General features: G+C 44.1%; 1 long non-coding RNA gene across 1 annotated transcript; it reads right to left on the bottom strand.

The window, feature by feature from the left end:
* On the bottom strand, positions 1-1,857 carry LOC127311730 (uncharacterized). The gene is made up of 2 exons (XR_007857822.2): positions 1,584-1,857; positions 1-348 (listed from the first exon to the last, which is right to left on the bottom strand). It is a non-coding gene; the product is annotated as an uncharacterized lncRNA (long non-coding RNA).
* Positions 1,858-10,826: the final 8,969 nt, after the last annotated feature.

Raw genomic sequence — 10,826 nt, forward strand, 5'->3', positions numbered from 1 at the left:
TATCTCCAACAACTGATATAGCATGTGATAACCTCCCAACAACCCAACATATCCCGATAACAGATCGAGATAAACAACAGAGCCTAAACACGCCTACGACTCGCAAGGCTCAAACATCAAGCAACGGCTATGGTTAAGGAATGATACATATAGGATTATTATGGTAAACAAGTGGAATAGGACACGTGACTCGATAAAGAAGCGCAACATAAGGATAGCAATGCGAGGGAGAGTGTATAATAGGAGAAGAGAGAGGGCTCGTCTGTGAAAAGCTGCAGAAGAACTTGTCGGAGAACTCATCGTATCTCACATCAGCACTTCGTGATCCTATCCAGGAAGAAGCAAATGCTGGAACACACAACGTATGTAATCTTACTACTACGGATAAAGAGTCGGCATGCTCAAGATGATATGCATGACATGGCAAGGATGATGCGATGCACTTATCCAATTTAATCGAAGTCGGAACCCCGGACAAACAAATTAGGTTGGAGTTGCATATTTACCGGCAAAGTTAAGTGGTTGTTAGCATGGCATAACATGGCAGGGGTGAGCTACTTCAAAGTTAAATGGAACCGGGACAACATATATATATAATATCCCACATATTCCATATGTTCCATATTAGGTGATAATGCAAACTATCACGAATTTATATGATGCATGAGGCAACAGCAAGCATGAATGGCATATTCATGTTCAGTACATTTTTATAATCAAAATTGATATAGAACACTTTTTATTTCGAGTTACGGTTTAGTAGATATGATTTTTGCAAGATAAAAGCATTTGCAGCAATTTTCAGAAAAACAGGGAAAAGGAAAAACTGTTTTATACCGAAGAGAGGCTAGCCACAGAGGATGACGCGTGGGTCCGCGCGACACGTCAGCGCCAGCACTGCGAAGGCCAAACAAAAGGGGTTTTATCTCGCGCGCTAGGGAAATCGAACCCAGTCATGCGCGGGAGAGGATCAAGATGGTAGCCAGTGTGCTGCTGTATAGAGTTTGATAGAACACAGGACATGAGCAAGATATGGTGAGGCACGCGGTTAACTGAAGATTGTGACACTTGGAACTGAAGATTGACACCTGCAGACGTTTTCGAGCACAGATTTTAAAGCAGCGAGAAAGAAGAATCTGGACAGCCAATTGAGGAAATATCTACGAGTTGAGCTTGCTGGTGGTGCCAAGATTCGATGGGTGGTGGTGTGGTTCACTTTGGTGCGTCGTGTCGCCGGCGGTGAGCTTTGGAAAACGAGACCCTGTCACAGACGAGGAACAGTAAAAACAGAAACTCGTTTTCTGGACCGAAGTTTGCTTGATGATGGCGTCGTGTACAGGCATCGAAACTAGGTGACTACAAAACAAAAGTTGTAGATCTACGTCGGGGCTTTGCAACGGTGCCAAGATCTCGCGCAGAGGTGGAGTGGTTCGCCGGCGGGAAGCTTCGGAGGATAGGCACCGTGACAGATGTAAAACATCTACTTTTTCTCTCGAACTAACTCAACCTCGCTCGATCTCTGCAGATCTGTTCGATCCAAGCATGTAGTAGCATGCAGGGGCGAGGCAAGGAGGTGTGCTCACCCTGGGGTAGTCGACGACGAGGTTGAGGCGTCGGAGATGATCGCCGGCGACGAAGAGGAAGAAGTGGCCGGGGTGTAGACGGGCAGAGGTGGTCGGGAGCGTGCCGAGCTTGGCGCTCCAGCCTCCGTGAAGACGACGTGGACGTAGAGGAGGGAGAGGAGATCCCGTTCCCGCGCTCAGGCGAGGTCGACGGCGACCATGGCGTCGACGGCGAGGTGTATACAGCGGCGCTGTCTTCGGTGGGGTTTTGGTGGAAGAAGAAGAGAGGGTGGCGGCGCCGTTTGGAGGAGGGAAAAGATGGCTAGGGTTCTGCAGGTGGAAGATTTTATAGGAAGCAGCAGAGCTCCCAGGAACCGTCCCATCGCTAGACAGCGACCTGTAGGTAGCCAGATGCGCTGCCGTACATGGGAAAGAAGAAAAGAAGATGAGGGAAGAAGGAAAATGATTTGATTCCTCCGGAGGCTGCGGGCGCGAGCAACCTCCGGATCAGCCACCGTTGGATCCATCTAATTAATCCTCCTAGGCCCGCCCTATGGGGCCCACCCGCGTTCTTATCCTGTGACCCAGAGCAATCGTCTTCCTCCTGGGGCGCGTCTCCAGTTCCCCGTGCAGCACCGCCCGCCTTCGCCATGGATCGCCGCCTCTCCGAGCCACACGCCGTTTGGGGCGCCGCCGCGGACCCGCAGAGCGCCGCCGTGTGCCTCGGTGCCGCCACCGCCGACCTCCAACCCGTCGCGCTGTACCCGGGGGCATTGATGCCGACCTCCACCGCGTCGCTCTTTGCCCCGAGGGGGTCGCCGTCGATCTCCACCGCGCCTCCTTGTGCCCCGAGGGGGCCGCCGCCATCCAGCACCCCATCGACGAGCCCCTCACACCAAATCGCCATGGGAGAGCCAGGGGACCTCGCCGGCCGGGCTCGACGGAGCGCGCCTCCACCTCCATCTCCGCGACGGCCACGCGTCTCCATCTCGCGCACCGCCATCTCCGCCCCCTGTGACGGCCGCACGCCTCCATCCCGCACACTGCCGCCTCCGTGCCGCAAGACGGCCGCCCGCCTCCATCCCGCGCACCGCCGCCTCCGCCCGCCACGACGGCTGCCCGCCTCCATCCCTGGGCGCTGCTCTTCAAGGTCGGGGGAGGTGCTGCAAATGTTCAACGGCGGTGCTGTAAATATTCCGTGGCTCTGCTTCTTTACTACATTATTTGTGCTTCAATGTCTCCGGCGAGGTCTCCGGTGAGGTCGGGGAGGTGCTGCAAATGTTCAACAGTGGTGTTGTAAATGTTTTGTGGCTCTGCTTCTTTACTGCATTATTTGTGCTTCAATGTCTCCGGCAAGGGCTCCGGCGAGTCTCCGGTGAGGTTGGGGAGGTGCTTTCGTGGCTCTGCTTCTTTACTTCATTATTTGTGCTTCAATGTCTTCGGCGAGGTCTCCGGCGAAGTCTCCAGCGAGTTCCTCGTGTCTTTTTCTTTTTTTAGGCGAATCGTTTTGTGCTTCAATGAAGCAAAAGCGGGATATTTTTTGCTGCGACGAAGCATCGTCAGTATTTTGGCTGAAAGTGGACAGGAGGCTGGAATTTTTTAGGCGAATCGTTTTTGTGCTTCAATGAAGCAAAAGCGGGATATTTTTTGCTGCGACGAAGCATCGTCAGGATTTTGGCTGAAAGTGGACACGTGTCGATCAGGGAAGCAGGAGGCTGGAAGGAGTTTATCCTCCGGAGGATTCTCAGCAGTGTCCGGGAAGAAGGTGGGCTGCATGCCACGATGTGGTTTGGCTCAAAAAGGAGCAAGCCAGGAAGAAAGAAAGGAGCTTCGGTTGAGACTTGGGCCAAAAAGGTTGGGCTGCGGCTTCACTCTCACATTCTCTAAACATTTTGAATTGAGGAGAGAAATAGAGAAATAGGATTGGAAAGGAAATTATAAACATGTTTCAAACAAATTTTGAGACTTCAAAAATATTTAAACTAGATTTGAAATTGGTTTCCAAGATATCCAAAATAATAATATTTTGATTTTATTATTATTTGAAATAAGACAAGGAGAAGGGGTTTATTAAAATAATTTTATTTTTGTCAAAGCATGTATATGATGTATGCATGATGATGATGACGCACAAAATAAAAGAACAAGCAAAATCTATTAGAGGTACTACCCGGGGCCGTTACAGAGATTAACCACATAGCTACCGGTACAGCCCCGAGCCTCGATGGAGAACTACTCCCTCCTCATGGGAGCAACAGCGGTGATGAAGATGGCGGTGGAGATGGCAGCAGTGTCGATGGAGAAGCCTTCCGGGGGCACTTCCCCGTTCCGGCGGCGTGCCGGAACAGAGACTTCTGTCCCCCAGATCTTGGCTTCGCGATGGCGGCGGCTCTGGAAGGTTTCTCGTACCATGGCTTTTTCGTATCGAGGTTTTAGGTCCAGGGGCTTTATATAGGCGAAGAGGCGGCGTCAGAAGGTCGAAGGGGCGACGACACTATAGGGCGGCGCGGCCAGGGCCTGGGCCGCGCCGGCCTATGGTCTGGGGGCCCAGTGCCCCCCCCCCCCTCTGGTCCTTCTCGTGTGTTCTGGATGCTTCCGGGCAAAATAGGAACCTGGGCGTTGATTTCGTCCAATTCCGAGAATATTTCGTTACTAGGATTTCTGAAACCAAAAATAGCAGAAAACAGGAACTGGCACTTCGGCATCTTGTTAATAGGTTAGTTCCAGAAAATGCACGAATATGACATAAAGTGTGCATAAAACATGTAGATAACATCAATAATGTGGCATGGAACATAAGAAATTATCGATACGTCGGAGACGTATCAGCATCCCCAAGCTTAGTTCTGCTCGTCCCGAGCAGGTAAAACGATAACAAAGATAATTTCTGGAGTGACATGCCATCATAACTTTGATCATACTATTTGTAAAGCATATGTAGTGAATGCAGCGATCAAAACAATGTATATGACATGAGTAAACAACTGAATCATAAAGCAAAGACTTTTCATGAATAGTACTTCAAGACAAGCATCAATAAGTCTTGCATAAGAGTTAACTCATAAAGCAATAATTCATAGTAAAAACATTGAAGCAACACAAAGGAAGATTAAGTTTCAGCGGTTGCTTTCAACTTGTAACATGTATATCTCATGGATATTGTCATCATAGAGTAATATAACAAGTGCAATATGCAAGTATGTAGGAATCAATGCACAGTTCACACAAGTGTTTGCTTCTTGAGGTGGAGAGAAATAGGTGAACTGACTCAACATAAAAGTAAAAGAATGGTCCTTCAAAGAGGAAAGCATTGATTGCTATATTTGTGCTAGAGCTTTTATTTTGAAAACATGAAACAATTTTGTCAACGGTAGTAATAAAGCATATGTATCATGTAAATTATATCTTACAAGTTGCAAGCCTCATGCATAGTATACTAATAGTGCCCGCACCTTGTCCTAATTAGCTTGGACTACCGGAATTATCGCAATGCACATGTTTTAACCAAGTGTCACAAAGGGGTACCTCTATGCCGCCTGTACAAAGGTCTAAGGAGAAAGCTCGCATTGGATTTCTTGCTATTGATTATTCTCAACTTAGACATCCATACCGGGACAACATAGACAACAGATAATGGACTCCTCTTTTATGCATAAGCATGTAACAACAATTAATAATTTTCTCATATGAGATTGAGGATATATGTCCAAAACTGAAACTTCCACCATGAATCATGGCTTTAGTTAGCGGCCCAATGTTTTTCTCTAACAATATGCATGCTTAACCATAAGGTGGTAGATCTCTCTTACTTCAGACAAGACGAACATGCATAGCAACTCACATGATATTCAACAAAGAATAGTTGATGGCGTCCCCAGAAACATGGTTATCGCACAACAAGCAACTTAATAAGAGATAAAGTGCATAAGTACATATTCAATACCACAATAGTTTTTAAGCTATTTGTCCCATGACCTATATATTGCAAAGGTGAATGATGGAATTTTAAAGGTAGCACTCAAGCAATTTACTTTGGAATGGCGGAGAAATACCATGTAGTAGGTAGGTATGGTGGAGACAAATGGCATAGTGGTTGGCTCAAGTATTTTGGATGCATGAGAGGTATTCCCTCTCGATACAAGGTTTAGGCTAGCAAGGCTTATTTGAAACAAACACAAGGATGAACCGGTGCAGCAAAACTCACATAAAAGACATATTGTAAACATTATAAGACTCTACACCGTCTTCCTTGTTGTTGAAACTCAATACTAGAAATTATCTAGACCTTAGAGAAACCAAATATGCAAACCAAATTTTAGCATGCTCTATGTATTTCTTCATTAATGGGTGCAAAGTATATGATGCAAGAGCTTAAACATGAGCACAACAATTGCCAAGTATCACATTATCCAAGACATTTTAGCAAATTACTACATGTAGCATTCTCCAATTCCAACCATATAACAATTTAACGAAGAAGAAACTTCGCCATGAATACTAAAAGCTAAGAACACATGTGTTCATATGAACCAGCGGAGCGTGTCTCTCTCCCACACAAGCATTTATTCAAACAAAAACAAAAACAAAAGCACACAGACGCTCCAAGTAAAGCACATAAGATGTGACCGAATAAAAATATAGTTTCAAGAGAAGGAACCTGATAATTTGTCGATGAAGAAGGGGATGCCTTGGGCATCCCCAAGTTTAGATGCTTGAGTCTTCTTGAAATATGCAGGGGTGAACCACCGGGGCATCCCCAAGCTTAGAGCTTTCACTCTTCTTGATCATAGTATATCATCCTCCTCTCTTGACCCTTGAAAACTTCCTTCACACCAAACTTCTCATAAACTTCATTAGAGGGGTTAGTACATAATCAAAAACTCCCATGTTCAGAGGTGACACAATCATTCTTAACACTTCTGGACATTGCTCAAAGCTACTGGAAGGTAATGGAACAAAGAAATCCACCCAACACAGCGAAAGAAGCAATGCGAAATAAAAGGCAGAATCTGTCAAAACAGAACAGTCCGTAAAGACGAATTTTTAATAAATAACTCCGTTGCTCAGATCAGAAAACTCAAAACTAATGAAAGTTGCGTACATATCTGCGGAACACGCACGTAAATTGGCATATTTTTATGATTTTTCTACAGAGAAAACAGCCCAGATTCGTGACAGATAGAAATCTGTTTCTGCGCAGAAATCCAAATCTAGTATCAACCTTCGATTAGAGGCTTCACTTGGCACAACAAAACACAAAACTAAGATAAGGAGAGGTTGCTACAGTAGTAAACAACTTCCAAGACACAAATATAAAACAAAGTACTGTAGCAAAATAACACATGGGTTATCTCCCAAGAAGTTCTTTCTTTATAGCCATTAAGATGGGCTCAGCAGTTTTAATGATGCACTCATAAGAAATAGTAGTTGAAGCGAAAGAGAGCATCAAGAAGCAAGTTCAAAACAAATTTAAGCCTAACATGCTTCCTATGCATAGGAATCTTGTAAATAAACAAATTCATGAAGCATAATGCAACAAGCATAGAAAGATAAAACAAGTGTAGCTTGAAAAATTTCAGCACATAGAGAGGTGTTTTAGTAACATGAAAATTTCTACAACCATATTTTCCTCTCTCATAATAACTTTCAGTAGCAACATGAGCAAACTCAACAATATAACTATCACATAAAGCATTCTTATCATGAGTCTCATGCATAAAATTATTACTCTCCACATAAGCATAATCAATTTTATTAGTTGCAGTGGGAGCAAATTCAACAAAGTAGCTATCATTATTATTTTCATCAAGTGTTGGAGGCATAGTATAATCACAACAAAATTTACTCTCCATAGTAGGTGGCACCAAAAGACCACTATCATTATAATCATCATATATGGGAGGCAAAGTATCATCAAAGAAAATTTTCTCCTCAATGCTTGGGGGACTAAAAAGATCATGAAAACCAGCTTCCCCAAGCTTAGAATTTTCCATATCGTTAGCAACAATGGTGTTCAAAGTGTTCATATTAATATGTTCCATGGGTTTTTTAATTTTCGGATCAAACCATCCATGTCTTAAATCAGGAAATAGAGTAAAAAGCTCATTGTTGTCCATTATGCCTTACTAGTGTAAACAAGAAACAAAAAGATGCAATTGCAGGATCTAAAGGAAATAGCTTTGAGTACTTACGGCGCTGAAAATAGCTTAGTAGCCGAGATCCGAGTGTGAGTACCTTTACCTTTCCTCCCCGGCAACGGCGCCTTAAAATAGCTTGATGTCTACGCCCTCCTTTTCCTGTAGACAGTGTTGGGCCTCCAAGAGCAGAGGTTTGTAGAACAGCAGCAAGTTTTCCCTTAAGTGGATCACCCAAGGTTTATCGAACTCGTGGAGGAAGAGGTCAAAGATATCCCTCTCATGCAACCCCGCAACCACAAAGCAAGAAGTCTCTTGTGTCCCCAACACACCTAATAGGTGCACTAGTTCGGCGAAGAGATAGTGAAATACAGTGGTATGAATATATATGAGCAAAGTGGCAACGGCAGAAAAGTGCTTTGCCCAGGACAAGAAACAAGCGAGTAACGCAGCAATAGTAACACAAGAAAACAAGAAACAAGCAGCGATAGCGATATTTAGGAACAAGGCCTAGGGATTACACTTTCACTAGTGGACACTCTCAACATTGATCGCATAATAAATAACTCTTTCTCATATGTGCTACATACACTCTTTTGTTGGATGATGAACACATTGCGTAGGATTACACGAACCCTCAATGCCGGAGTTAACAAGCTCCACAATTCAATGTTCATATTTAAATAACCTTAGAGCATAATAGATCATTGCAAAATAAACCAAGAACTAACATAGTGCACACACTGTCCACATTACACTATGAAGGAGGAATAGATCACATCAATACTATCATAATGATAATTAACTCCACAATCTACAAGAGATCATGATCATAGCCTACGACAAGAACCACATGGTGCACACACTAGTCACCTTTACACCATGCAGGAGGAATAGACTACTTTAATAACATCACATGAGTAGCACACAACTAGTAGCGATACAAAGCTCATCATATGGATCTCAATCATGTAAAGCAGCTCATGAGATCATTGTATTGAAGTACATAGGAGAGAGATTAACCACATAGCTACCGGTACAGCCCCGAGCCTCGATGGAGAACTACTTCCTCCTCATGGGAGCAGCAGCGGTGATGAAGATGGCGGTGGAGATGGCAGCGGTGTCGATGGAGAAGCCTTCCGGGGGCACTTCCCCGTTCCGGCGGCGTGCCGGAACAGAGACTCCTGTCCCCCAGATCTTGGCTTCGCGATGGCGGCGGCTCTGGAAGATTTCTCGTACCGTGGCTTTTTCGTATCGAGGTTTTAGGTCCAGGGGCTTTATATAGGTGAAGAGGCGGCGTCAGAAGGTCGAAGGGGCGACGACACTATAGGGCGGCGCGGCCAGGGCCTGGGCCGCGCCGGCCTATGGTCTGGGGGCCCAGTGCCCCCCCTCTGGTCCTTCTCGTGTGTTCTGGATGCTTCCGGGCAAAATAGGAACCTGGGCGTTGATTTCGTCCAATTCCGAGAATATTTCGTTACTAGGATTTCTGAAACCAAAAACAGCAGAAAACAGGAACTGGCACTTCGGCATCTTGTTAATAGGTTAGTTCCAGAAAATGCACGAATATGACATAAAGTGTGCATAAAACATGTAGATAACATCAATAATGTGGCATGGAACATAAGAAATTATCGATACGTCGGAGACGTATCAATGCACTTTATGCGCAAAGGCGCGGGTGCCTCTAATAATGTGTGTGTGCACTCGATCGATGATCCCTAAACCTTAAACCCTAAAACCCTAATCCCTAATTATACCCTAAACGTACACCCTAAACACTAAACCCTAAACCCTAAACCCTAAACACTACACCCTAAACCCTAAACCCTAATGAAACACTAAACCCCAAACCCCAAACCCTAAACCCTAAACCCTAGACCCTAAACCCTAATTGATTAATTAACCTTAACCCTAACCCTAACCCTAAAACCCTAGCTAGCTAATCCTAAACCCTAAACCCTAATTAAACCCTACATATATATAGGCTAACGACACTTAATTGCGCATCAAGCAAGCGACCAACTAATTAGCGCTGATAAATTAATTAACTTGAATCTTGATAAGTTCTCTCGAATGAAAACACATTTGATTAAGTTGCCTCATAATATATATATAATTAGTGTGCATGAGCGCATGGCATACCTTGCACATATCATTAGTGCATATATTTCAATATATATCTGAACATATTCTTGGGGATAAATATATATAGTTCAATCTCTTTCTCTCTCGATCTATATATATATCATTGGTGGCCAAAAAACACACTTATATATACGCATGCACTTTATGCGCAAAGGCGCGGGTGCCTCTCTAATAATGTGTGTGTGCACTCGATCGATGATCCCTAAATCTTAAACCCTAAAACCCTAATCCCTAATCCCTAATTATACCCTAAACATACACCCCCTAAACACCCTAAACACTAAACCCTAAACCCTAAAGCCTTAAACCCTAATCCCTAAACACTAAACCCTAAACCCTAAACCCTAACCCTAACCCTAACCCCTAGCTAACCCTAAACCCTAAACCCTACATATATAGGCCAACGACACTTAATTGCGCATCAAGCAGGCGACCAACTAATTAGCGCTGATAAATTAATTAACTTGATTCATGCATATATTTCAATTTATTTTTGAACATATTCTTGGGGATATATATATATATATTTAAATCTCTCTGTTATCTCGATCTATATATCGTTGGTGGCCAAGAAACACACTTATATATATACGTATGCACTTTATGCGCAAAGGCGCGGGTGCCTCTAATAATGTGTGTGTGCACTCGATCGTTGATCCCTAAACCTTAAACCCTAAAACCCTAATCCCTAATTATACCCTAAACGTACACCCTAAACACCCTAAACACTAGACCCTAAACCCTAGACCATAAACCCTAAATGTACACCCTAAACACCCTAAACACTAAACCCTAAACCCTAGACCCTAAACCCTAGACCGTAAACCCTAACCCTAAAACCCTAGCTAGCTAACCCTAAACCCTAAACCCTAATTAAACCCTACATATATATATATATAGGCCAACGGCACTTAATTGCTCATCAAGTAGGTGACCAATTAACTAATTAGCGCTGATAAATTAATTAACTTGATTTTTGACAAGT

This window comes from Lolium perenne, chromosome 7 (assembly GCF_019359855.2).
Source record: "Lolium perenne isolate Kyuss_39 chromosome 7, Kyuss_2.0, whole genome shotgun sequence".
NCBI classification, from domain to species: Eukaryota; Viridiplantae; Streptophyta; class Magnoliopsida; order Poales; family Poaceae; genus Lolium; species Lolium perenne.